Source organism: Acanthopagrus latus, chromosome 9 (genome assembly GCF_904848185.1).
Source record: "Acanthopagrus latus isolate v.2019 chromosome 9, fAcaLat1.1, whole genome shotgun sequence".
NCBI classification, from domain to species: domain Eukaryota; kingdom Metazoa; phylum Chordata; class Actinopteri; order Spariformes; family Sparidae; genus Acanthopagrus; species Acanthopagrus latus.
The window spans coordinates 19,493,524-19,519,826 of record NC_051047.1 but is presented as its reverse complement, the minus strand read 5'-3'; the positions used below and the strand labels follow the sequence as shown (position 1 = coordinate 19,519,826).

The following is a 26,303-nucleotide window of genomic DNA, read 5'->3' as shown; positions in this document are numbered from 1 at the left end:
GCTAGCTGGCTGCTCGGAGAGGAAGGAGGGCAGAGAGAGAGCAGAGGTTGCCTAGCAACTGCATCAAAGGGTTCACTTGGGGAGGGACGGACGAACTCCACCAATAGTGAGGAGGAGTGAGGCAATCCGACAGTAAACAGATAAATATCAGCTCAAATACAGTAAGATTGCCAGTTCATTGACTGGCTGAACATTTGCTGACAGTTTATTTCCATTGTGGTCCAACAAGTCTTGTTGAGTGTTTGACTGTGTGGACACATCAAATACAAAAACTCATGTGGCACTTCTGCCCTCGTCATATTTAATTGTACAGTTATCTTCTGTTATTTTGTTTATCCCAGTGCATGGTAGGATAGAGTCCGGAAACATTGTCAGCATTCTGTTATTGCAGAACCGTCCTAACTAAATACATTCTTGTGTTATGAGTCCAGCAATAAAATGGCAAATCCAAGACAAAGGTAATTTAAAAAAATGGCAGTAAGGTCTTTATGACTATGACAATGAAGATCAGGAACAACATGATCACAGAAATACAATGATAGAAAGGCTACTCAAGCCATATCCATTAAAATAGTTATCATGCTAGCCTATGAGACATGCTGGCATTGATGTTAGCATGTTGAAAAAATCTAACACCAATTTTAGCCTGTGGTAAAAGTAACATTGTTGTTAGTCTTGTGGAGAAGCTAACACTGATGTTAGCCTATAGGAGAAGCTAACACTGATGCTAGCCAGTTGAAGAGGCTTGCACAAATGGTAAATCATTTAAAAAGCTAAAATTGATGTTAGCCTTCTGGAGAAGCTAACATTTATGTTAACCTGTTGGAGGAGCCAATATTGATGCTAGCTTGTGGGAAAAGCTGGCACTCATGTTAGACACTTTAAGAAGCTAACATTTGCATGTTGGAGATGCTAACACTGACAAGTGAAGTGAGACAGCTGTTGTTATGGATACAGGAAGTCTCACATACATTCTAAATACAGAACCAGGCATGACAGAACGAGCACCGATTGAAGAATCGTGTTTATAGTTGTGGTTAAGATTTCATAAGGCAAGATCTGAGGTCTGAGACCGGGTAGTAAACAGAAAATGGTTTCTTTAATATGAAGCTAGGATTTGTCTTGTTTTCAAAAATTAAGATAAGGTAAGCTGTAATAAGGCCTGTGCAATTCCCACAACCCTGGACAGGAGTTCAAGTTCCCCAGATTCATGCATCTAATTATATCTCATATTGTTGCCATCGGCACTTATAATTATAGGTGAGGAAGGAAACAAAAATTACCTGCATGCACTAATATAGCTCATGATTTGTTGTTTTTGTCGTATTTTTTTTATTTAGCCCACACAGAATGAGAAATGGGTAAACAGCAATTATTCATTTTTAGCCTAAGTTTCACGTTGGGACTATTTCTTGACAAACAGCAGCGTATCCATCCTCCCGGAGCTTCTGAGCAGCGTCTCTGGCCGCAGCCAACCGGTTCCCAAGAAAACACCAAGAGCATGACGACAAACACTTTTCATGTGTCAGCCTTCATGTGTGAGAGAGCGGGAGAGACAGTAGAATTGCTGTGAGGAAGTAAACAGAGGTTCTGGCTGCAGATCAAATGTCCTTGTGCATTTCAAAGTCGGCATCAATGCATGACCTGGATTTCAAGCTTCTCTCTTTCCCGTCCCCGGGGTCTCCATCCATTGTCTGTGTGTTTCTGTGTGTGTGTGTGTGTGTGTGTGTGTGTGTGTGTGTGTGTGTGCAGGAGGGAGATAGACAGATGAGAATTGCACTGTAGGGAAGAAGAGTATCAGTAAACTGGGAACAGACTGGGTGTGAATGGAAGAGAGGGTAATGAGATAGTTGTTTCTCTTCTTCTTTCTGTGTGAATGCAGATTCTGAGCTGTACTCTTGTAGGTTTGTGCTGTCTTGTCTTCTTCCAGGTCTCCGTAGCTCAGGTCTAGTTTGACGATATCCTCCCAGATCCATACTCTTCATCTCTGTCGACAGTCTATCTATCATTGTGTCACCCAGATTGTCCATGCAATTATACCATCTGTCCTGTGAGAGGGATCCCTCCACTGCTGCTCTTCCTGAGGTGTCTTAATTAAAGGGTTTCTTGGTGGAGTTTTCTTTTTCCAAACAGCGGGTCGAAGGACAGAGGATGTCACTCGCTCTTCTTCTTCTACGTCATTATACTGTCATTATCACGTTTGCCTCATAACTGCTGTTCTCATGAGACATTTGTTGTTTTACTCACATCTTTAATTAGCCTATATTCTCTTGGTAGATATCTGGCTGCTCAGTACAGAACTTCTTTGCATGATTTTAATATTTGTTTGTTAATCAAATGGCTGATTAATTGAGACTCATGTGTAACTGTTTATGAAACATGCGCCATCAGCGTCTTGTGTTTCTGTTGCCTTCGTGTTTAAATCTGTCAGATTCTCTCTGGAGCGTGTTTTGCTTTTTTTTTTTTTTCAGTCTCCTCATAAATTATTTCTTTACCACTTTCAAAACATCACATTTGTAATGTTTTCCATGAGTCAAGAGAAAAGGGAGAAAAAAAAGCCTTGGGAAAGAGGAAGGACGTTTCTTCTTTCAGTATTCAACCCACCGGTTCCTTTGAAAATCGGCCTTGAAAAATAAATTGATTCAGGCGAGAATATGCCGTGTGTGTGGACAGCAAAGAAAAAGGCAGTGCCAGAATGTGTAACTTTTTTTTTTTTTTTACAGACCAGACGTGCAGAAGTTCTCCATCTGTTCAAACACCGTGTTTTAAAATTTACACATGGAGATAACAGAACGTGCCACCGACATAAGTACAGACTGACCTATATGTTTTTGTGCTTTTAGGTAGACCAAGCAAAACGCAGGCGGGGGCGGGGAGAGGCTGTTTACAGCTGCCCTGGATGATAATTATGCGAAACGTCTGCAAGATGGTGAGCAGAAAAAAAAAAAAAAACAATCACAGAAACACTAGCGCACGTGTTACACGGCAGCTGTGGTGGACTTTAACAACGGAAATATCTGAGATGTCTGAGAAGTCTCTCGTATCAGGGGAAGGACAGTTATGACCAGAAACACAAAGCAGGACAGGAGATACTCAGACAGACGTAACAGAAAGGTGAATTTCACCAGTGGGCTCAAAGTGACCCGTCCTCCATTGTCACTTCAAAGCGTCCTCCCTCGTCGCAGGTCTGTTTTGGATCTGTTTTCAGATTGCGACACTGAGACAATTTGACCTAAATTCTGTCTTGTTTACCTCAAACCTGCCCCGTTAATTATAGTCAAAACACACCCTGCAGAGCAGAAAACATGCTGCTCGACAGCAGGGTCAGCAGTCGTTAAACGCTGGCAAAACAAACCAGGAACGTGAGAGAGGAGTTCAGGTGAGGAGGGGAGGAAGTGTTTGATGACTGCGTGTGAGGGTGTGACATAAACAAATCCAAGCCCTGTATGAAAACATATAGGCGGGTTGTGAGGGGTTGAAAGTCATTACGTCCGCGAACAGGCCCCCCCTTTCTTTCCTTTTGATCAGCGGGCTCATTTCCTCGCCTCTCGTCCCCGCTGACCCACTCCCACCGGCCTCGATGCTGCAGAGCCAGACAGAGCTACATCTGTGATTTCATATACAGTAACTCACACACACACACACACACACACACCCTGCACACTCCCAACACCAGCAGCTCTGTTATGCTCAGTCTATTTCATGTCAGCATGCAGGGATGTTAATTCTCACTGCTGTCACACTTTTTCCTGCCACATAAGCGCAGGTCTGTGGAAGCCAAAGAAAGCTTTCACGTGCAGGACTTCCACTCCCACAGAAGAGAAACCTGCCTGTGACAACATTTACCTCGGGCTGACACCCAAATTCTTTCAAAAAACACATCTTTTGGTGTGAGGATGTGCTGGAATCATTTACATTACCAGGGAACATTTTCACGGCCAAATTCCCGATTGATTACAGTTTTATATGTGTTTTTATTTCTTTTTATCGCGTGTCATTTATGTCGTTAGGATGACAGCGACGTCAAATCTATAAGGAACGGGTTCTGCTGGTTTCTTGTTAAACAATGTGACCTCGGAGACGAGACAGGCTGAGGACAGACGGAGGAGACAAGTCATTCATTCAACGATATGAAGGCCACCAGCTGAGTCACTTGTTACCTGGTTAATGATTTAACACTTGCAGACACTCAGAGAGAGAAAACTGTACAAACTTTGATCAATACTTCTGAAAAAGGAGGATTTCATGGTGCGTCACAGGAAGGCACAAAATAAGAACGGTGAATCATACGGTCTGAGGAGAAGGTAAAAAAAATAGGAAAGAGCTTCGGTTTGAAATATAACATGTCGATGTTCAGATAAAGATACACCAGTCGTAGAGGGAATATTCAGAGACTCTGGTACAAATGCATCTGGTTCTGCACTGAAAAACCTAAAAACTAAAAGCAAAAAAAACAACAAAAAACAGTAAATCCAGTAAAATAATCTGAAAAGCTGAAACCATAACTTGCTAATTAGTTGGTAATTTTTGGTCACTTGAGTATTTTTTTTTCTTGAGTTTATTTTTTTCTTTATATGTTTTCTATGCAGTAATCTGAACCTGTAAACATTAATAAATGTAGTGGAGCAAAAAGAAGAATGTTTCTCTGTAAGCAGAAGTCAAACGTGACATGAAAACATGAGAGTCGAGTACAATGTACCTGGTCACATACCACCATTAACAAATTATTTTGTGACACACCTTCCTCTCCGCACAATTCGGGCGAGTTTTATGATGGGAGTGATTTCACCATGAGAGTCAGAATGAATCTTGGCATCACATTTACCTTAAACTGGTTCAGTCGCCCCCCTGAGACTGAGAGAATGAGGTGTAACAGTGCCGTGCACCCAACCCCCACCCTCTTCATTTATGTGACCCACTTTGAGTGCCAGACTCAAGGACTGCCTTGAGATGTGGGTGTGTATGTTTATGTGTGTGTGTGTGTGTGTGTGTGTGTGCCGTCTCCCAGCCCTCCAGGTCTCATAAACGTACCACACACATAAAAAATCCACCCCTCAAAATATAGAATAACTATCAATTATATAAGATTATAAATAACAATAATTAAAGGTTATAAAACGCAAGAGATAAAACTTAATTAAATGTTATAAATCAGTGAAAATGACAATGTTCTCTAACATTTTGTCTTTGTTTTTTTTAAGATTTGGAAGATGCTTTTTGTTGCAACTTTGTGTCAGAACTGTTACATTTTGTGGATGACGATCAACCAATGTCAGCCGATGTCACCTCTGTTGGTCTGGGACACTTTTGACTCCGGATCGATTCTGGAGACCAACCTTCCAGACGTATGACACAGAGGTGACCTTGTTTCATCCCTCAATAACTCCATTATGGGCGGTCATAAAACATGTCATCTCACGTTCACATTAAATATTTACGACCTGCTGCAGGAGGTGAAGGTGTTGTTGGTGGATTTACAATCGAGGAGGATGACATGCTTGTGACTGCAGGTACGCATCAATTTCAAGCCGTGTTTGTGGCAACGCGTTTCGTGGCAAGAAGTTATTACGTCTCCGGCAGAGTTTCCAGTGACCAAAACAGATATTTTGAGCCAAAGCATGATGTTTTCCTAACCTTAACCAGGTTTTTTTTTTTCCTAAACCTAACCAGAACATAAGTACAGCCATGTCACCCCACAACACTGAAAACTGGACACTGGACACGCCTGTTTCCTACCAGTGTGCTGAGTCACTTGCAACCCCAGTTTGCACTCTGCTTTGACAAACACAACCTCAATCTGACCCCAAGGACGCTAATCTGCTCTCGCTGTGACCTCACACATAATCCAGCTGACGACAGGCGGTGAGTCAGAGCCGGTATCACTTCCTCTCACTCATCCGACTCTCAGCCGCAGCTGCTCGTCAGGTGGACGTGCGGAAATGAGTGCGTTGTTGTTAAAAACAGCTTCACGGTCAGTTTGAGCGACGCCTCATCCGTCTTTCTTTACCGGATCACTTCCTATGAGTCATCACTCAACCTCCGCTCACTTTTTCCTGCAGAGCTTTCACGTCGTGTTCATACTTGCCAACCTTGAGACTCTACACATGGGGAGGATGTCGTATACGGCTACCTCCATGAGGTGAACTGGAACGTGCTCGTTTTGTCTGAGAAGACGTCTTGAGGCACCGGTCGTCGTCGATCAGAAAAGCAATTGTCAAACTCGACACAATACATCGGCTATGTCTAAATGCTTCAAATTAAAAACCTGACATGAGTGTAAACCTGAAGTCAGTGTGTCTTTCTCATCCTATGTACACAGCCACGTACACACCAATATCTGCTGAGCTGAGGTGACGCAACAGTCGGCTTTTGTCACCGCTAGTTCTTTGTTTGTTGGTTTGGTTTTTCTGATCCTGCCATTGGTCGGCAGTTTCATTTGGGAGACACCTTCCCTTCCACAACCTGCATGTGATTATATAAAAAAAAAATTACCAACAGGTCCCACTGAGCTAGCAACCTACATGACCATAACGGTAGAGTACCAGCCCTCACCTGGTCGCTAACTGCGTGCCCGAGAAGTTCGCAGGTGCTACCTCTTTCTTTTGTGGGGAGTTTAAATGCCAGAGCCTCGCTCGCCTCCTCACGTGGAAATGTTCCGTCAAAACAAGTTCTTCCCATCACAAGTTTGAAGGACAAGCTAGAGATTGCTTCTATGCAAAACTATTGTAACTCAACGACGCCAAAATACGAAAAAGTGAAAAGCAATCACAAGGATTTTGACCACATCAGGTGTAACAATGTTTTTTTTAAAACACAGCTGCCAGAAAAACAGCCCATCTCCTGCAGGGGCCAGGAGTTGGGTTTGGGTTTTAGGTGATGAAGTGTTTTGCTCATCCTTGCTTTGTCCTGACGATTAGTGCTCCCAGCACTTCTTTGTTCGGGTCTTCTGGTGGTCATGTAGCTCCAGCTCGCTTCATATAGCGCTGCTGTGTTGAGACACAAAACCAGCGCGGCGGATCAGCGGCTAACCGCTGCTGTTTTCACTGACCGACCGCGACTAAAACAAAGCAGCCGCGGACAAAAGAAACACAATGAAGGTAGGCCTGAAACCCCGAGAGAACACAAGAACGAGGGGCGAAGGGCACAGACACACACGCACACTTACAGTGCACGTGTGAAGGCAAAGATGTGCGCACACCCATCCCACGTGCACTCACACGTTTACATGCAGAAGCGAGCGAAAATGAGCCACAGAGAGTCAAGCAAACACTTTCATTCGCCTCTAAAGTGTGTGTGTGTGTGTATGTGTGTGTGTCGGGGCCCCACATTGTCCGGTGAATGGAAGAACGCAGACAATGAAAGACTCTCAGGACGGTGCGTAAAGATGAATGTGTGTGTGAAAGAAGCAGCTCTGATGTTCATCGCCGTGGTACCCGAGGTCAAACCTCGTTTACGACTGCATTCCCCACTTCTCTCTGACTTACATTTCCTCTTTTGGTCTCACCTGCACCACACCCAAACACGCACACCCAAACACGCACGCACACACACACACACACACACACACACACACACACACACACACACACACACACACACACACACACACACACACACGCACACACACACAAACACCTGTCACTTTCTAAACTGTTTTCTCTCTCCGGTTCCTCATTCTTCTGTCACTGACTCACAGAATTCAGGTTTTATTAACTGTGACTGTGGTCGTTTTTTGTCTTCTCTGTGTTCACCTTCACACAGTCAACACCGCCAAGACTCACCGTCATTACAGATGCAGATTGTATGGACAAGAAAATAATTTTAAACTTAAATTTTGACCAGACTACAATTAAACTGTAGCTTTTGAACTCTTTTGTCCAGAGCCTTACAGTAAATCATAGACCGATGGTGGTGGCTGCCACGCAAGATACCACACCAAGGTTCAGTATCCTGCCCAAGGACACTCCGACATGCAGAGCATCGAACTAGCGACTTCCCAATAACAAGACATCGGCTCCACCCCTGAGCCAGAGTCTAGTCGGTAACATTATAAAGATCAACTCTGGTGGGACTTGAACCCACAACCTTTGAATCAAATCTTTGTTATCTAACTGGAAGTCCAATGCGCCACAGAGCCCGATTCATCCTTTAACTCAAAGGTATCTGATGTTCCGGCGTCTGTGGGCGTGTTTTCAATGACAGATATTTGACTTGTAACTGAGACGGCGTTGAGACACACCTTCATCAACAACCTCAGGTGGTGTTAGCCAACAAAAGGTCCACATTTTTATTTTGTCACTGGAGGAAATCTGATTTAAGTACTTGTTTTAGTCAACACAATTTGAACAATTTGGTGCACAAGTGTTGACTCACTAGCAGTATGTTCACACACAGTGACCAGGAGTCGTTTAATTAAATGTTGATGTGTATTGCATTTTTAATGCTAGTGACATAGTAACAGGAGTCAAGGAATTCAGTGTTTTCAAAACTGTACATAACCTTGAAAATAAGGTTGCAACAAAGACAGAAAAGTATATTATCTGTTTGATGAGGTTTTTCTTATCCGCTGTGAAGTTTGTAACCTGATTCAACTGTAATTAAAGCTTTTAATTAGATTTCACTTGATTTATGAAAATCACAACCTTCTTTTTCCTTCATGTTAACGCTCTTCCTGATGACAAGCCCTCCAAATGTGGAATTAAAAACACTTTTATTGCCTGATCTTCCTGCATCATTTGCATTTTCCTCCTCTAGGAATTCCACCACAAATATGCAAACGCTTGGCAGACACACTACAGTCGGCTCAGTGTGTGTGTGTGTGTGTGTGTGTGTGTGTGTCTCTGTCCAAATTCATGGTCGTACCCCTGCACGTGTTTTTGCAACCGTGAGTCAGATAACATAGATGCGTCAGAAGTCAAAATGAATTATCGTCAAGGACCAAAGAGCGTCGATTTCTACTTATTTTTATCACGAGAAGTTGAGGTTTGTGTGTGTGTGTGTGTGTGTTTTGGATAAATATGCTGGAAAATGACCTCTTCCTGGCAAACTAGACCTGCGACAGAAGAGCCCAAACTGTTTTCAAGAGTGCTGAATCTGTCTTTCAGACAGCCAAGGTCAACACACACACACACACACAAACAGAAAAATGCTCACAACAGGTTTCCATACGGCGCCTCACTCTCTCGTGGATGTACAGATTTAAAACACAATCACGTGCAGCTTTTTGGGAGATGTGTTTGCGTCCGTGTGAATGACCCTCTGTGCGTCCGAGGTGGTGCAGGCTCGCAGGTGATGCCAACCCACAGAAGAGAAACTGGGTCAGCACTTGGCAGGCCGAACACACACACACACACACACACACACACACACACACACACACACACACACACACACTGATTATGACTCTCTCTCTGTTTTGCTGGTGTGAAAAATGGAGACATTTACTTTATCTAAACATTGACATGATGCCTTTTCTTGACAACGTCGTTAACATGAACAGTTAAAGACTGTGGAGACTCTCACACTGCCACTCCAATATTCAACCAAGTGTTGCTGCTGAGAGAAAACTGGTTTAGGATGGTCAAGTGTCAACCAAAAACCACCAAAAAGAAAGTTTGCACACACACACACACACACACACACACACACACACACACACAGGGTGTCCAGTAGAGACCAGAACAACATTAAAGCCCAGTTAAAGCCCCACATCTAAACATTTCAGCGGTTTCCCCTGGTAGTCTTTCACCACGCAGATGCCGTCCTCGTGACCTGGAGGTTTACAGACTTTCATCTCTGCTCCTTAGAGCTTTAAAAAACTACATTTTATATTCTGTAAGGCACCTTGTCTTTCTGGATGCGTGAACAGTTGCATATTTTTATGCTGAATCCCTCTTACTTTGTCCGCGAGGTTTCTTCGTACAAAGAGTCCAAGTCAGATTCACTGAACTCTCAGAACTGCAAAAACAGGTTTGTGACATTTGATTATTGGTATAATCGATGTTACCGAGCTGTTTACACTGCAGAGCCACACAGTCCTGCTTTCAGCTGATGAACACATACAGTCCCGGTCAAAGGTTTGTATACACTTGAAGAACATTTATATCATGCCAGTCTTGAGTTTCAATGATTTCTACAGCTCTCTCTTTTTCACTGATAGTTCCATTTCCAAAGCAGCTACAGCTCCCAAGATCAACTGTGCAAACGACCTTTGTAAGTATAAAGTGCGTGACACATATTTTCTGATCGTGTCACTGCCACGATCAGGAAGGAAAAACAAACTATCACCTGCTGCTGAGAGAAAACTGGTCAGGATGGTCAAGAGCGAACCAAAAACCACAAAAAGCAAGTCTGCAATGAATTAGAGGCAGCTGGAGGAAAGGTGACAGTGTCAGCAGCCAAGTGTGTTTTAGATCAACAAGAGCTGAGAGGCTGCCCTCGCTCCAGACGCTGCAGCTTCAAGCTCGACTGGCGGTGGACAAAGAAAAAAACCTCCTGGAGGAAAACTCTCTTGCACAAATACTTTGCTGCTTCCTCCCTCTGACTAGTGACCAGCTACCAAAAAACAGCTAAAGCACAAGACGATGAGTCTCCTCACGACGTAACGTCATCAAACATTACCAACATGTTTTGTCCCTCCAAAGTTTAACCCAAGTCGACCTGATTACATGAGTTGACTGTTGGGTATCTTCCTGAAACAGTTCATTTCATTGGAATCTTGTCGGTAGTTGTTAAGGCGTCTTCTCTGAAACTGTCCTATAAGGAATCCTCTAGACAGGCTTGATGAACGTTTACCTTTCAGCTTCATTCAGGAGTTCACAGAAGAGGGTCTAGAAAAGCGCCTCTTCCTAGAAACCCTAGATAAACACTGCACTATGTGGATTGTTCTCTATAACTCATTATTTTCCTTCCATCAATCAAATAAATTCTGTTTAAGGTCTGTGTTTTATTAACACCATGTGACCGCAGCCATAACAGCACTGGCACTCTGTGGGAACACAATCGACGTCCAGTTTCAAGGAAACTAAAAGAAAAAAAAAAAAACAACAAAGTGGAGACGACGATGGTGGTAGGAGCCTCAGAGGGATGGGCGGGGTGCAGACAAGTCGGTTTGTTTTGGAAGTTGAGGAGTCGCCGAGAAACCACAGCGGAGACAGTGAGGGTAGTGTTTGTCCTGATGACATCACTGTCCTCCCTGTTTCGGTGCATTAAGTCATCCAATCACAATCCTTCTACAAACACAGGTACGGACCCTCACTCTCGTCGATTTTACAAATCAATGAAACAGCAGCGGCACCTCTGAGATAATATTTAGCTTGGTTTGTGTGTGTGTGTGTGTGTGTTTCAATCGCACATTCCTCATCTGGATGTGAAAGAGGATCTCCGTGGATGATGCAATGTGCGCGGTGGTTGAGGTGGTGACGTCTGCTTGGCGCCGCGCAGCGTTTCATATGTCTGTGGGTGTCTTGAGAAGCAGCTTCTCATCGGGCCTCCACATCACAGACAGAGTCGTGTGTAATTTAATTCACGAGCCTCAAGATGTGCTTCAAGTAGCAAAAGTAAAAGTGCGCGTGAGGCAGAAGAGCTGGATTATTGCTGCATTAATGTTGCAGCTCAGTGTGGAGCAGTGGCGTCTTCACCTTTTCCCTGAAGCGTCAGTCCGAGATCAACATTAATCTCTGTGTGTTACAGAACAAACAAGATGGGAAAAAGCTGAGACGTGCAGAGCAGCACGTACAGGTAGTGATGATGGACGGTAGCGGATGTCTAATGGTGCATTCAGATGGGACGAGGAGGTCACAGGTTGCACGACTGCAGACAAAGTCACAGTTTACTGTGACAACACAACATGTGGTCACAGTAAACTGTTGTAATGTACTTAAATTAAGCCACCTGTTGGTGGTTTCAGCTCCTATAACAGAGCCGACACTGTGATACTTTGGTTGTCCGTGAAATATTCTGCCAGATGAAACAATGCAGGAATTTTCTGTAGATATCTTGAAAAAGCTATGCAGGTGATGTCATGTGGCACAAAAACTACCGAGTTGCAACACTGTTCGTATTCATCAAGCGCTGCCATCTTCAAAAAACACAAAAAAACATTTAGGCTGAGAGCCAGAGAATTTATGGCCGATTTCTCAAGACACCGCGGGCTGAACGGTGTCAATTATTTATACGAGATGTGCTGAGGCCTTCTTACACACAGCAGCCATTAACTGTCATGCCATTTAAAAACACTTTACTGGATCAAAATTTGTGAAAATTGTTACACTGCCAAAAAAGTTACTCGTGTATCCCATCTCTCCTGTTTTGTCCTCAGTGAGATCGGTTCATTTTACATTTACACACGCAGCTTCGCTCCACAGGCACACCGCGTTGTTTTGTCTAACGCACTTTTCCAGTACGTTGTTGAAACGGGCCTCCTGTCGCGGAGAGTCTCAGTGTGATCGGGGCCTCCGACTCACAGAGCTCATAAAGATTTCACTCAGACATAAACACCCAGTTAGCAGTAAAATAAGCACGCTTGTTCCTTTTAATAGATGCATCTGTGAAGGTGCATAGTTGCTGGCTCCTGTCGCAGCAGATGTAAATACAACAATGTTGCCACCACGCTGTCATTTATCATTTTTTTGTGACGTGATCTGCGTTAAACAGAGTCTCACTCTTAATATTAACTTGCTTCAGTCTTGAGGCCTCTGCAGTTAGACAGCACAGTCAAAAGAGCCGAAAGTATTTGTTATGACATGTCCTTTCTACTACAGCAACAATCACCAAGCAACACACACACACGCGCACACACGCGCACACACACACACAGGGCCATCTCAGGCTAAACTTGTCCTTGGTGGTGTGACGTTCAGGTGTTTCGGTTTCACTTGAGCAGACAAAGAGCGACTGTGGCGGCAGACTAACATGCAGATGACACTGATCACACACTCTTCCAGTAGCTCATGTGGCTGTGGTGTGTGTGTTGGTGTCCTCTGGGAGTGACACACGACACCCAGTGTGATCACTGAAGGTAGCTCTAATGAGCACATGGCGTGGGAACAGCTAATTAATGTGCACCAACCAGCTGACGAACGTCCCACTTCGTCTCTCCTTCCTTTCTTTAAGCTACCGGAGTCCGACAACTGACGGGAATATAACCGACATACTAATAATCAGTTCAATAGATTAAAAATGTTCTGAAATACCAGCAACAGCATGTCAATAGCAAGACATTTTTGGACATAAAACAGAAAATCAACCCTAAACTTCATCAGTCAAACGCCTCCAGATAATGTACTTAATAAAAACCTTTTCTCTTATTTGGTTCTTATTTTTGTCTGTCTCTCTTTCTCTTCTTCTCCCTCTCTCCCTCAGAGTACTGGCGTGTAGGCGTCGCAAGTTCTTCACAATGTAAATTAAATTGCCATCCCTAATCTAAACCTGATTTACATTCACTGGCAGCATTTTGTTCCTCTGCAGGAAGTCACATCGTGTACTGTACTGCAGGGGAAAGTCACAAGGAGGACACTGAGGTGGTCAGTTTGACGTAGACAAGGCTTGCGTCCCATCCCGTGATACAAATCAGCGCCTTTTTGTCCTTTATAAAATGAGTTTGAACACCATGATCTTGTCCTAACCTTAGAAAAAGAGTTTGAGCTGCAGAAATACTAATAAATAACATTTGACATCCTGTGTTGATCTGTTTGGAAATGTAATTCAAACTGGTGGCAAACAGCAGCTGGCCAGTAGTGGATTTTCCATCAAATCGAAACAGTTTTTCAGTTTTCAAGTCAAATTAGTTTTTAATTGGATCATTTCTATGTTGTGAATATGAATGAATGTGATCTTTTGAATCGTAATCTTTTTCCCGAGGTCTGAAATAAACTGAATTAAACCTGCATCCAGCACAAAATCACATCCAAGACAGAGCCAGGCCGGACCAAACTGCTCAGCACACAGGCGCTCTGTTTGGCGTCTGTGTACACACACATTCCTCTTGACCTTTCACAAGCACCGAGCCTCATTCCTTCAGACCACTTTCAAATATACCAACACATATGCGATACACAGGATGTGTGTACAACATGCCGAGCGGATTAATGTTGACGTTTGCACAGACACACAAGGCTCAGACTTAAAGAGGATCTTACTGAAGGTTAAGAGCTCGCAGTGACTTTGCTTGTGTCAGTGTCACAATGTCAGTTTGTTATTGAAACCGGCCCAGATGATCGACTGTTCTACCCAGATGGAAAGTGTTGCACGGAGTGTCCTTACAGCAAACATCCTCCAATTGTCACTAAAACAAACTGAAGTTATTTGTGTATATACCACCTTAAAATGATTACAACTCCGCCCATATGCTGGCATGAGGACTGCGGATTTAGTCTTGGCTTTCTAAGAATGGGATTTCTTCATGTTTAGGATGGACGGGAGGAGCGACTACGGCAAATAATGCAACATGTTATGCAATGTGTTCATGTGGAGGTGGGAAACTCAATCTGACAAATTGTTATCAATTTACTGCTTCCTGATAAATCAGCAACTTAAATGTCAATGAATAGTGAAAGTTTAGAGCGACGTCGGGCGATTTTAAAAGGTACTTCAGCATATTTGATAACCATTAGCTATATATGTTATAAATCACGCACGTCCTAGCAGACATCATTGTTTGATAGTGTTACCGGTAAGGTAGATATGCTGTAAATCAACTCCAAAACATCAGTGAACATCTTGAACACATATCAGTGTGGTTAGTAACTCAGTGTAGTTGCTTTTTCAGACCCTCTAAAAATCATTCCCTTTAAAAAAGTAAGAAAATATCAATTAGGACATTTTAAAAAGATCTGTGTAAGATGGATGTTTTGTTCACAGAGCTCATATCTGAACAGATTTGACCTCACTGGCAGCTTTAGGTTTTAAACAAACTGCAACAAACTGCTTCAAAAACACACACTGCTTCACCTCAAGGTGCATAATTCAATATGTGAGTACATCGGAAAAAGAAAATGACCTTTCAGTTTTTCTGCCTTTTAATTTATGTCCCCCGGCACGTCGTTACTCTCCGTTTATTCCAGTTTATTCCAGTAGGATGGAAAGTGTTTACTGCGTGAGTGAAAAGTGATGGCGGGGGCAGGACGGTTCGGTCACGCCAGGGCACCGGCCGTGCCTGCCTTTGGTCACGGCAGGTAACTGGGTCAATAACCCATAATCCCCCGTGTCCTCCCTCGACCCACTTCTCCATTCATTCTGTTTGAGGATGTGGAGGACAGGAGAGCAATTCAGCCTTTTTTCTGTATAATGTGATTTTTCTGCAGCAGCAACTGCATAAGTCTCTCTTTCTTTCTTCTTTGAGTGTTTCCTTCCTGTCTAATTGATTTCCATCCCTGTGTTCTGTCAAATCGTTCTGTCCTCCATATGAATCTGATTAAAAATGTCCCTGAAGTCCCTGTTTTTTAATCATTCAATTAGACAAATGCACACACACACACACACACACACACACACACACACACACACACACACACACACACACGTCCAGGCATATTCTGCTCCCCTAATGGTGCCGGCAACGTTTTTGCTAATGGGAAGATTTTCATCAAAAGAGACTTGATACGTCTTTCTCTCTTCCCTCTCCTCTTACTTTGTATTCTCTCCTGTGCTCTCCCTGTCTGTCTCTATTCCGCCTCACTTTCTCTCATCCTCGCCGCAGACCATCACAGCTGAGATATGGGCAAATGCCCAAAATGTGTGTGTGTGTGTGTGTGTGTGTGTTAGAAGCTGTGCCAACCTGAACCTGCTGAACTGCAGCACCGACTGGCCCCGAGCCTCCCTCTGCAGTTGAGTTGTAGCCTACAGACACACGGACAAGTCTATTAGTTTTATTAGTGCTTCTTATCTCCATACTGCTATGGCCGTTTACTGCAAGCCTAATCGCTCATGCAGAGCCTCATACACTTTTAATCATTGTCCTCTTGAAGTTCCTCTATGTATCTATACTCATTCTGTCAGAGTGCGGCTGTAACACCAGAGCTTTCCCCTCTGGAGGATCGAGAAAAATAGGTGTGACAGTGTCGCTGACATAACCACAGCCGTCGGCCTTCATCTCTTTCATTCTGGACACAAATGATGATTTCACATTGTCATCCCCGGTGAACGTGTTTGGTTAATCTCTGTTTGCAGGTAATGAATCCTACAGCTTTGTCGTGCCAGACTCTTGGCAAGTGTCTTTGTCTTTTGTTACAGATTTGAATGGTTTTGGTGTAAAGTTGACCCGTCTTCTTCATACATACACCTCCATCCCTAGCCTTGTTTGATTGTTGGTTGGTTGGTTGGTTTGTCAGCAGTATTACACAAAAACTACTGAACAGATTTACGGTTAAATTGGATTGATGATGGGTTTCGGGACAGAATAGACCCCAATATATTCTGGTGTGGATCCAGATAAAGGGACAGAGCCAAGTATTTTCCCCAACTTCTCTTTGTCATTGCCAGATGGGACGCTTTTTGATATTTGTGCTAAATTTCTGCTAAATTTTGTGCTAAAAGAATGATTGGATGGATCTTAATGAAAACGATCAGGTGTATTCAGGTGGCTGGTATCTGCAGTATACACGCTACTGAATTTTACACATATATTTTGGTCACTGATGCAGACGAAGTTAAATTTGACTGCAGGTTTGCCTCCTCAACTAAAGGTTACACACAGTATCTACTAAAAACAGCTTCCCTGCTCTCTTTTGCTTCTTTCTTTCCAAAACAGAAGTCAGCAGCTTTGTTATTTTTTAAACACTCTGCAGTTCCTGTGTTTTTCCTAGACAACAGCCAGCTTTGACACCTGGTTGAAGGCCACTGAGTAAAATATGACAAAATAATATCTGTTATTGTCATTTTCTGCCAGTCACACCAAATTAAGATGGAGTTTTAGTTGCAAAATTGGAATCACTGATGTCCTCTGCAAATAAGGACATTATTTCTATGAGTTGTTATGTTATACTCCTACATAAAACTATACTGGATCTAAGGTACACATCAGTAAACAAACTCATTTGTCTTGTCTTGTGTGTCTTAATGTTACACGCAGTAAACACATTGAATAAAGCAACATGAAGAGTTGGAGGAGCGTAGGAAGCGTGGCTGCTTTGCAGTGCATCTGTGTCTTCTCTGTCTTGTGTTACCAGCTTACAGTTCAGAGTGTGTGTTCGTGTTGAAGCAACATCACAAGGTTATAATCATAAAACACATTTTAGCCAAATGGCCAGAGAGAATAGCGTCTTCTGATCACGACTGAGGCGCAGCAGATTCGCTCAGAGTCAGCTGCCCACATTGCTTGCTGCTATAATCAATGTTAGCACGTTAGCGTCAGCATCTAACTTAATGTTCCCTCACTGGCCTCGCAAATACCCAGAAACTACCAATCTAAAATGTAAAATACTTGAATTTACGCTTCATGCGCAGCTTAGACACCAAACTGACATAAACACACTTACTGTGTACACAGTATACACACATGCAATGTCATTGTCACACCCATGCAAGTGATGTCATTAAGCGAGTAACCACAGCATGAATTAATAACAAAAAAAGGTACCTGCTCTTGTTACAACACAGGTGCTGATGCATGACTTCACTCGACCGACGGGTGTGACTTTTACGTAACACGCTGGAGGTTCTGGTGGCACCGACATCTGTTTTAAAATGAACAGAATGTGAATCAACAGTCACATCTGAAGTCAAATACAGTTATTTACGAGAGGAGCATTGCAGACGGCCCTGATGATCGTCTGTGAGACTGTATTTCAGTACACCAGAACACTATTTCACATCTGTGTTCACTTCAAACATAAACATTGTCTGGTTTATTGTTACTGAAACATACCACAAGGAACCTTAAACTGGTTATAAACAGTCCCAATTTAACACTGGTGCCCCTTTATGACATACATGAGCAAACACGGCTATTATCGTATTGTTATTATAGGTACTATAAACGCCTGTCACTGGGTCAGATTCTGATGCATCCCAGTCGGATACGTCATCAAATTATACCTGTTTTTTTTTTTTGTTTTTTTTTATAGCCATGTGCCCGTCGCTTACAGCCTAAAGAAAGAAGCTGTTCTTTCGGTGGTAAGACACTAAAAAAAAGTTTACTTTGTTTAACGGACTCCACATTGGACACTGTAATCAGCAAAAAACAAAGCTTCTTATAGCAGCTGTATAAAGATTAAAAAGTCCATATTTGGAGGAGTTTCAGGGATGGATGGTCAGATAAACCTCAGCAAATTCATTCAGGAGACCACTGTTTGTGTCCACTGTGAAACTAGAAGTCAACAGTGAGTTCTAACATGGGTACGTTTCTCACAGAAGTGATGTAATGATTTTAACCCAAACCACAATGTTTTCCTAAACCTGACCAAGCAGTTTTCTTGCCTAAACTTTACCAAACTGTGACCACACAATAGAGATCCAGTACATGTGTCGCTACAACGGGGAGACACTAACAATCAACCTATTCTGTCATTTTGGCACGAGGATGTGATGCTCAGTCGGTGCCAAGCAGGCCAACAACATATGCACACCTCAGTCAGTCATCATGGTAGTTATTAAAGATTTCACTTTCCTGTATTTACTTCCCGGTAGATGTCACACTAACCCAGTCACTAACCTACTGCTGAATGACCAAAAATCATTTAATGCACATGGGAGAATTGTGACATTGATTATGTTTTTTGGCTGATTGGTCTGTTTATCTGCATTGCATGTATCTTAGATGTCTTGACAGCTACAAGCCAGAGCTGTGAAGGGTCAAAGATGGCTGCTTTAATCTCATTTCTTCATCCATATTTTTCTAACATCCAGGATACTGCTGTCAAGTTGTTTCTGGATTCTGTGCCACTGCAGACAAACACTCTGCTCCACACTCATAAAAGCAAATGGTTCCCTCTTGTGTCCATTTTGTGCCATTGCTGAATCCATTTCATCTACACTAGGTTGTGGTGTAGTTTTGTCACTGGATGTAAATCTTCAGGGTCAACACTTACCACTCTCGACTGATGGATGATGTGAACCTGAAACCCTTCAGCTACAGGATGAGTTCACTGTTAATGGAAAGAAAAATGATGAGAGAAATAATAAATGTGGTTCTGTAATGTGTTGTACTGTTGTTTCTTCATTTATGTGTAGTTATTTCATCTGTGGTTGTTATGTTGATATGGGCCACAGGATGACTTGCACCCAATTTGTAGATGCTTATTGGAGTCCAATAAATGGATGAGGGCAGTGAAGTGGTAAAAAAAACAGTGACAGGGTGAGCTCAGTCTCAAGACCAGAACCCTGCCATCAAAATGCTAAATTTCTTTTGGAGATCAGAAATGACATTTGATGATTACATAAATCAACTGTCATATTTTGCCATAGTTTTCTGAGAGGAGCCCAGTTTAGAGGGTTAGGTTTACAGTTAACAAATCAGGACTGTTCTGACACATCAGGCCATTTGTGATGAACAATTTTATGACTCAGTCTTTAAATGTATCATTGGTAAAGTCAAGAAAGGTGTAATCACATTGAAATGCTGAAAAATCAAAAAGCCACTTACCTTCTTATGTTGTTTATAAGCACGACCGTGCTTGACATGGTGAATATGTGCACTTTGTAAATGTGTCTTTATGTTGCAGTGATGGTGCATTTGGCAATTTGAATCTGAACACATCAGTTTACAGCTGATGAACTCCCACACTCTGGGAAATGTGTACACAGAAAAACATGCAGAGAAAAGATGCTTATTAAAGTAAAGAAGAAGTAATTTATATGATAAGATAAACTTTAAATACCAAGTCATGGTCAATAATGAGGTTATTGTGAGGCTGTTCTGTGAGTGAGAGAGGTTACAGGAGAATGGCAAAACCTTTGCAAAAAAATCATCTCTGAACGTACAACTGGTTGAACTTTGACGCGGATAGATGACAGCAGCACAACAATTTCCAACATGGTAGGTGTCCTTCTTCAGCAGTGTACACAGCAGATTAATCTTGTTATTATGTATAACCATAGCGGGGGAGCTATAGAAGAGGTTTTAGGCCATTAAAAGGAGGGGATGTAGCTCAGTGGTAGAGCGTGTGCTTTGCATGTACAAGGTCCTGGGTTCAATCCCCAGCATCTCCATTCTCTGGGTGTCTAATCTTGTAGCCACATCTCATGGTGCTCAACATGTCAGTGGTAAACTGAGCAAGCTCAGGCAGTGTCTGTGTTGGTTTTAAAATTCTAGTGTAATGCTGGAGACACAGTCTTCAACGCATCAACTGACATGAGAAAAACACAACATGGTGAACTGTGAGCCATCTCGCAGCTATCATGAGGGGGAAGTTTTTAGTGGTAAACCATGTTATTCGCATGTACAAGATCCTGGGATCAATCTCCAACACGGTAGGCGTCCTTCTTTAGTAGTGTACACAGCTGACTAATCCCATTATTACTGTATAACCATAGTGGGGGAGCTATAGAACAGGTTTTATGACAACAAACAAAGGGGATGTAGCTCAGTGGTAGAGCGTGTGCTTTGCATGTACAAGGTCCTGGGATCAATCCCCAGCATCTCCATTCTCTGGGTGTCTAATCTTGTAGCCACATCTCATGGTGCTCAACATGTCAGTGGTAAACTGAGCAAGCTCAGGCAGTGTCTGTGTTGGCTTTTAAAATTCTAGTGTAATGCTGGAGACACAGTCTTCAACGCATCAACTGACATGAGAAAAACACAAGATGGTGAACTGTGAGCCATCTCGCAGCTATCATGAGGGGGAAGTTTCTTAGTGGTAAACCATGTTATTCGCATGTACAAGATCCTGGGATCAAGATCCTGGGATCAATCTCCAACACGGTAGGCGTCCTTCTTTAGTAGTGTACACAGCTGACTAATCCCATTATTACTGTATAACCATAGTGGGGGAGCTATAGAACAGGTTTTACGACAATAAACAAAGGGGATGTAGCTCAGTGGTAGAGCGTGTGCTTTGCATGTACAAGGTCCTGGGATCAATCCCCAGCATCTCCAACATGTATAAAGTTCTCTTTTAGTATTGTTAAAAACATTCAGGAGTGAAAAGTAAAAGTGACGCTAATGTCCAAGTATCGCCCCAGCAGCTGATTCACTAAGCTGCCAGGGTCATAATGTACTCCTTTCTCAAGGACTACAAACCACCTATACACAATGACCTTCTTATGTTGTTTATAAGCACGACCGTGCTTGACATGGTGAATATGTGCACTTTGTAAATGTGTCTTTATGTTGCAGTGATGGTGCATTTGGCAATTTGAATCTGAACACATCAGTTTACAGCTGATGAACTCCCACACTCTGGGAAACGTGTACACAGAAAAACATGCAGAGAAAAGATGCTTATTAAAGTAAAGAAGAAGTAATTTATATGATAAGATAAACTTTAAATACCAAGTCATGGTCAATAATGAGGTTATTGTGAGGCTGTTCTGTGAGTGAGAGAGGATACAGGAGAATGGCAAAACCTTTGCAAAAAAATCATCTCTGAACGTACAACTGGTTGAACTTTGACGCGGATAGATGACAGCAGCACAACAATTTCCAACATGGTAGGTGTCCTTCTTCAGCAGTGTACACAGCAGATTAATCTTGTTATTATGTATAACCATAGCGGGGGAGCTATAGAAGAGGTTTTAGGCCATTAAAAGAAGGGGATGTAGCTCAGTGGTAGAGCGTGTGCTTTGCATGTACAAGGTCCTGGGTTCAATCCCCAGCATCTCCACTCTCTGGGTGTCTAATCTTGTAGCCACATCTCATGGTGCTCAACATGTCAGTGGTAAACTGAGCAAGCTCAGGCAGTGTCTGTGTTGGCTTTTAAAATTCTAGTGTAATGCTGGAGACACAGTCTTCAACGCATCAACTGACATGAGAAAAACACAAGATGGTGAACTGTGAGCCATCGCAGCTCGCAGCTATCATGAGGGGGGAAGTTTCTTAGTGGTAAACCATGTTATTCGCATGTACAAGATCCTGGGATCAATCTCCAACACGGTAGGCGTCCTTCTTTAGTAGTGTACACAGCTGACTAATCCCATTATTACTGTATAACCATAGTGGGGGAGCTATAGAACAGGTTTTATGACAATAAACGAAGGGGATGTAGCTCAGTGGTAGAGCGTGTGCTTTGCATGTACAAGGTCCTGGGATCAATCCCCAGCATCTCCACTCCTTGTGTCTCTCAGTCACAGTAGTCAGCACTGAACAGTGCAAGCTCAGGCAATGTCCATGTTAACTGCAGCTTGGAATTCTCTGACACCAGAGATGCAGGTTTTTGGGGTTTTGTGTTGAGAAGGCTCCTCCTTGAACCGGCACCTTATCGTGGTGGAGGAGTTTGAGCACCTGAATGATCCTAGGAGCTATGTTGTCCGGGGCTTAATGCCCCTGGTAGGGTCTCCCAAGGCAAACAGGTCCTGGGTGACAGGTCAGACTAAGATCGGTTCAAAAGCCCCCAATGATAGAGATTAAAACGAGGATGCGTACGTCGCCTGGATCGGCGTCACCGGGGCCCCACCCTGGAGCCAGGCCTGGGGTTGGGGCTCGCAGGCGAGCGCCTGGTGGCCGGGTCTTAGGCCACGGGACCCGGCCGGGCCCAGCCCGAAGGAGCGACGTGGGCCCACCCTCCTGTGGGCTCACCACTCGCAGGAGGGTCCAGCAGGGGCATGTGCCGTGTGATTTGGGTGGCGGTCGTGGGCGGGGGCCCCGGCAACCCAATCCCCGGATGGTGACTCTAGCCATGGGGACATGGAATGTCACCTCACTGGGGGGGAAAGAGCCTGAGCTGGTGCGAGAGGTTGAGCGGTACCGACTAGAGATTGTTTCGGCTTATGGGCCGAACAGCAGTGAGGAGTACCCGGCCTCCTTGGAGTCCCTGGGAGGGGTACTGGAGAGTGCACCAACCGGGGACTCCGTCGTTCTTCTGGGGGACTTCAACGCTCACATGGGCAGCGACAGTGTTACCTGGAGGGGTGTGATTGGGAGGAACGGCCTCCCCGATCTGAACCAGAGTGGTGTTTTGTTATTGGACTTCTGTGCTAGTCACGGTTTGTCCATAATGAACACCATGTTCAAGCATAAGGGTGTCCATATGTGCACATGGCACCAGGACACCCTAGGCTTCTTGGGTTTCTAATTTAAGTTCCACATAGCATCAACATTGTTGTTAGATGCATGTCTGTAAGAATACTATATACAACTACATAAAATGGCAGCGGTGTACCAACCATAGGGGCTGGCAAGGGGGATGTAGCTCAGTGATAGAGCGTGTGCTTTGCACGTACAAGGTCCTGGGATCAATCCCCAGCATCTCCACTCTTTGTGTCTCTCAGTCACAGCAGTCAGCGCTGAACAGTGCAAGCTCAGGCAATGTCCATGTTAACTGCAGCTTGGAATTCTCTGACACCAGAGATGCAGATTTTTGGGGTTTTGTGTTGAGAAGGACATCAACTCTTTAAATACAGCTTAAATACACAATGTAATTTCCACACAGTATCAAACTTATTGTTAAAATGCCAGCAGCATACCAAAAACAGCAACTTGCAAGGGGGATGTAGCTCAGTGGTAGAGTGTGTGCTTCGCATGTACAAGGTCCTGGGATCAATCCCCAGCATCTCCACTCTGTGGCATACAATTCTCTATTACTAGAGACGCAGGTTTTTTGGGTTTCTGTTGAGAATGAGATCAACTCTATAAATACAGCTTAAATATAAAAAAAATAATAATTTCCATACAGCGTCAATCTTATTGTTAAAATGCCAGCAGCATACCAAAAACACTGGCTTGTAAGGGGGATGTAGCTCAGTGGTAGAGCGTGTGCTTCGCATGTACAAGGTCCTGGGATCAATCCCCAGCATCTCCATTATGTCTAAAATGCTCCTTTAGTACTGAAAAATCACAGTAAAAATGTTCAAGTCTAAAAATCAGATGCAGAGAGGTTACAGAAGAATGGCCAGAGTGGACTCAAATAACCATGCACTGCAACAAAACTTTGCAAAAAAACCATCTCTGAAAGTACAACTGGTTGAACTTTGATGCGGATAGATGACAGCAGCACAACAATTTCCAACATGGTAGGTGTCCTCCTTCAGCAGTGTACACAGCAGATTAATCTTATTATCATGTATAACCATAGCGGGGGAGCTATAGAAGAGGTTTTAGGCCATTAAAAGAAGGGGATGTAGCTCAGTGGTAGAGCGTGTGCTTTGCATGTACAAGGTCCTGGGATCAATCCCCAGCATCTCCACTCTTTGTGTCTCTCAGTCACAGAAGTCAGCGCTGAACAGTGCAAGCTCAGGCAATGTCCATGTTAACTGCAGCTTGGAATTCTCTGACACCAGAGATACAGTTTTTGTGTATTTAAAGAGCTGATGTCCTCAGTGGTAGCGCGTGTGCTTTGCATGTACAAGGTCCTGGGATCAATCCCCAGCATCTCCACTCTGTGGCATACAATTCTCTATTACAAGAAATGCAGGTTTTTTGGGTTTCTGTTGAGAATGAGATCAACTCTATAAATACAGCTTAAATATGAAAAGATAATAACTTCCATACAGCGTCAACCTTATTGTTAAAATGCCAGCAGCATACCAAAAACACTGGCTTGCAAGGGGGATGTAGCTCAGTGGTAGAGCGTGTGCTTCGCATGTACAAGGTCCTGGGTTCAATCCCCAGCATCTCCACTCTTTGCGTGTTTTACCCTGTAAGTCTATAGTCACATCTCATGGTGCTCAACATATCAGTGGTGAATGGAGCAAGCTCAGGCAATGTCCCTGTTAACTGCAGCTCTGAGGAGACAGGATCAAATACAGAGCTGTGAAACTGGTGCCTTTAAAATTCTTGTGTGATGCTAGAGACACAGGCTTTTTGGATTTATGAAAAAAGCCTCCTACATAACTATGTAAAATATCGGAATTGAAAGCCAAGTAGAGAACACAAAGCATGGGGGATGTAGCTCAGTGGTAGAGCATGTGCTTTGCATGTACAAGGTCCTGGGATCAATCCCCAGCATCTCCAACATTCTGATAACCTCAGTTGAGTGTAGAGATCTGAATTTGTATGCACAAAAAAGAATGACTCATACTTTATATTTATACAAATCCATCACTGATTTAGTCAAATGTGGTGAGAGGGATGAAGCTCAGAGAACAGTTTGAACTTTGCATGTACAACGCTCCAACGCAGCGCTCAACCTTCTTTTATAATACACAGTGACAGTCCCTGTTACAAAACAACTAAAAGCTAAAATGCTTTAGCAATTGATCAATTCATACATCAGGCAGCCCAAGGACTAAGATAAGGGGATGTAGCTCAGTGGTAGAGCGTGTGCTTTGCATGTACAAGGTCCTGGGATCAATCCCCAGCATCTCCAACATTCTGATAACCTCAGTTGAGTGTAGAGATCTGAATTTGTATGCACAAAAAAGAATGACTCAGACTTTATATTTATACAAATCCATCACTGATTTAGTCAAATGTGGTGAGAGGGATGAAGCTCAGAGAACAGTTTGAACTTTGCATGTACAACGCTCCAACGCAGCGCTCAACCTTCTTTTATAATACACAGTGACAGTCCCTGTTACAAAACAACTAAAAGCTAAAATGCTTTAGCAATTGATCAATTCATACATCAGGCAGCCCAAGGACTAAGATAAGGGGATGTAGCTCAGTGGTAGAGCATGTGCTTTGCATGTACAAGGTCCTGGGATCAATCCCCAGCATCTCCAACATCTCTGACAATCTTTGTTGATATTCAACACAGAGATTAGATTTCATTCTTTTTGCAGAGAGGCACAAAAAGGATGAATCAGACTTTATATTAAATATCTGAATTCTGAGCCCGCCATCAAAATAAATAAGGCGCATAGAGCTCACTGGTAGAGTGTGTGTGCTTTGCATATACAAGGTCCTGGGATCAATCCCCAGCATCTCCAATAGGGTAGACAGATTATTGGTTGAGGGCTCTTTGATGAGTTGACATGCGAATTAACAATGTGGATTTTGGTAAAAGACTAGAAATTGTTTAAATTACTCATCAGGCATCATTAACATTGTTATAAGGGGATGTAGCTCAGTGGTAGAGCGTGTGCTTTGCATGTATAAGGTCCTGGGATCAATCCCCAGCATCTCCAGTTATGCTTTACACACAAATCTTGCTGACATCAAAATTTATAAGGAGACAGTCATAGCTAAAAACAAACAAACATCTCATCTCACTCAAATCAGCAATTAAAGCAACAATGAACCTCTCATCAATTAAATCAAATAATGTATTAAT

General features: G+C 43.2%; 1 long non-coding RNA gene and 14 other non-coding genes across 39 annotated transcripts; all 15 read left to right on the top strand.

The window, feature by feature from the left end:
* Nucleotide 1: 1 nt before the first annotated feature.
* LOC119026069 lies at nt 2-7,443 on the top strand. 25 transcript variants are annotated; one of them, XR_005077029.1, is made up of 6 exons: nt 2-3,114; nt 3,529-3,624; nt 4,011-4,956; nt 5,202-5,510; nt 5,671-5,971; nt 6,060-7,443. It is a non-coding gene; the product is annotated as an uncharacterized LOC119026069 (long non-coding RNA). The 25 variants fall into 25 exon arrangements; XR_005077025.1 differs by adding an exon at nt 3,278-3,379 and having other exon boundaries at nt 3,529-4,956; XR_005077019.1 differs by having other exon boundaries at nt 2-3,379.
* Nucleotides 7,444-20,073: 12,630 nt separating this feature from the next.
* Nucleotides 20,074-20,145, top strand: trnaa-ugc. The gene has a single exon. It is a non-coding gene; the product is annotated as a tRNA-Ala (tRNA).
* A 363-nt stretch (nt 20,146-20,508) lies between these two features.
* Nucleotides 20,509-20,580, top strand: trnaa-ugc. Its single transcript has one exon. It is a non-coding gene; the product is annotated as a tRNA-Ala (tRNA).
* Nucleotides 20,581-20,959: 379 nt separating this feature from the next.
* Nucleotides 20,960-21,031, top strand: trnaa-ugc. Its single transcript has one exon. It is a non-coding gene; the product is annotated as a tRNA-Ala (tRNA).
* Nucleotides 21,032-21,686: 655 nt separating this feature from the next.
* On the top strand, nt 21,687-21,758 carry trnaa-ugc. Its single transcript has one exon. It is a non-coding gene; the product is annotated as a tRNA-Ala (tRNA).
* A 371-nt stretch (nt 21,759-22,129) lies between these two features.
* On the top strand, nt 22,130-22,201 carry trnaa-ugc. Its single transcript has one exon. It is a non-coding gene; the product is annotated as a tRNA-Ala (tRNA).
* Nucleotides 22,202-23,272: 1,071 nt separating this feature from the next.
* Nucleotides 23,273-23,344, top strand: trnaa-ugc. Its single transcript has one exon. It is a non-coding gene; the product is annotated as a tRNA-Ala (tRNA).
* Nucleotides 23,345-23,576: 232 nt separating this feature from the next.
* On the top strand, nt 23,577-23,648 carry trnaa-cgc. Its single transcript has one exon. It is a non-coding gene; the product is annotated as a tRNA-Ala (tRNA).
* Nucleotides 23,649-23,819: 171 nt separating this feature from the next.
* Nucleotides 23,820-23,891, top strand: trnaa-cgc. The gene has a single exon. It is a non-coding gene; the product is annotated as a tRNA-Ala (tRNA).
* A 312-nt stretch (nt 23,892-24,203) lies between these two features.
* On the top strand, nt 24,204-24,275 carry trnaa-ugc. Its single transcript has one exon. It is a non-coding gene; the product is annotated as a tRNA-Ala (tRNA).
* Nucleotides 24,276-24,636: 361 nt separating this feature from the next.
* trnaa-cgc lies at nt 24,637-24,708 on the top strand. Its single transcript has one exon. It is a non-coding gene; the product is annotated as a tRNA-Ala (tRNA).
* A 262-nt stretch (nt 24,709-24,970) lies between these two features.
* Nucleotides 24,971-25,042, top strand: trnaa-ugc. The gene has a single exon. It is a non-coding gene; the product is annotated as a tRNA-Ala (tRNA).
* A 283-nt stretch (nt 25,043-25,325) lies between these two features.
* Nucleotides 25,326-25,397, top strand: trnaa-ugc. The gene has a single exon. It is a non-coding gene; the product is annotated as a tRNA-Ala (tRNA).
* Nucleotides 25,398-25,680: 283 nt separating this feature from the next.
* Nucleotides 25,681-25,752, top strand: trnaa-ugc. Its single transcript has one exon. It is a non-coding gene; the product is annotated as a tRNA-Ala (tRNA).
* A 333-nt stretch (nt 25,753-26,085) lies between these two features.
* trnaa-ugc lies at nt 26,086-26,157 on the top strand. Its single transcript has one exon. It is a non-coding gene; the product is annotated as a tRNA-Ala (tRNA).
* Nucleotides 26,158-26,303: the final 146 nt, after the last annotated feature.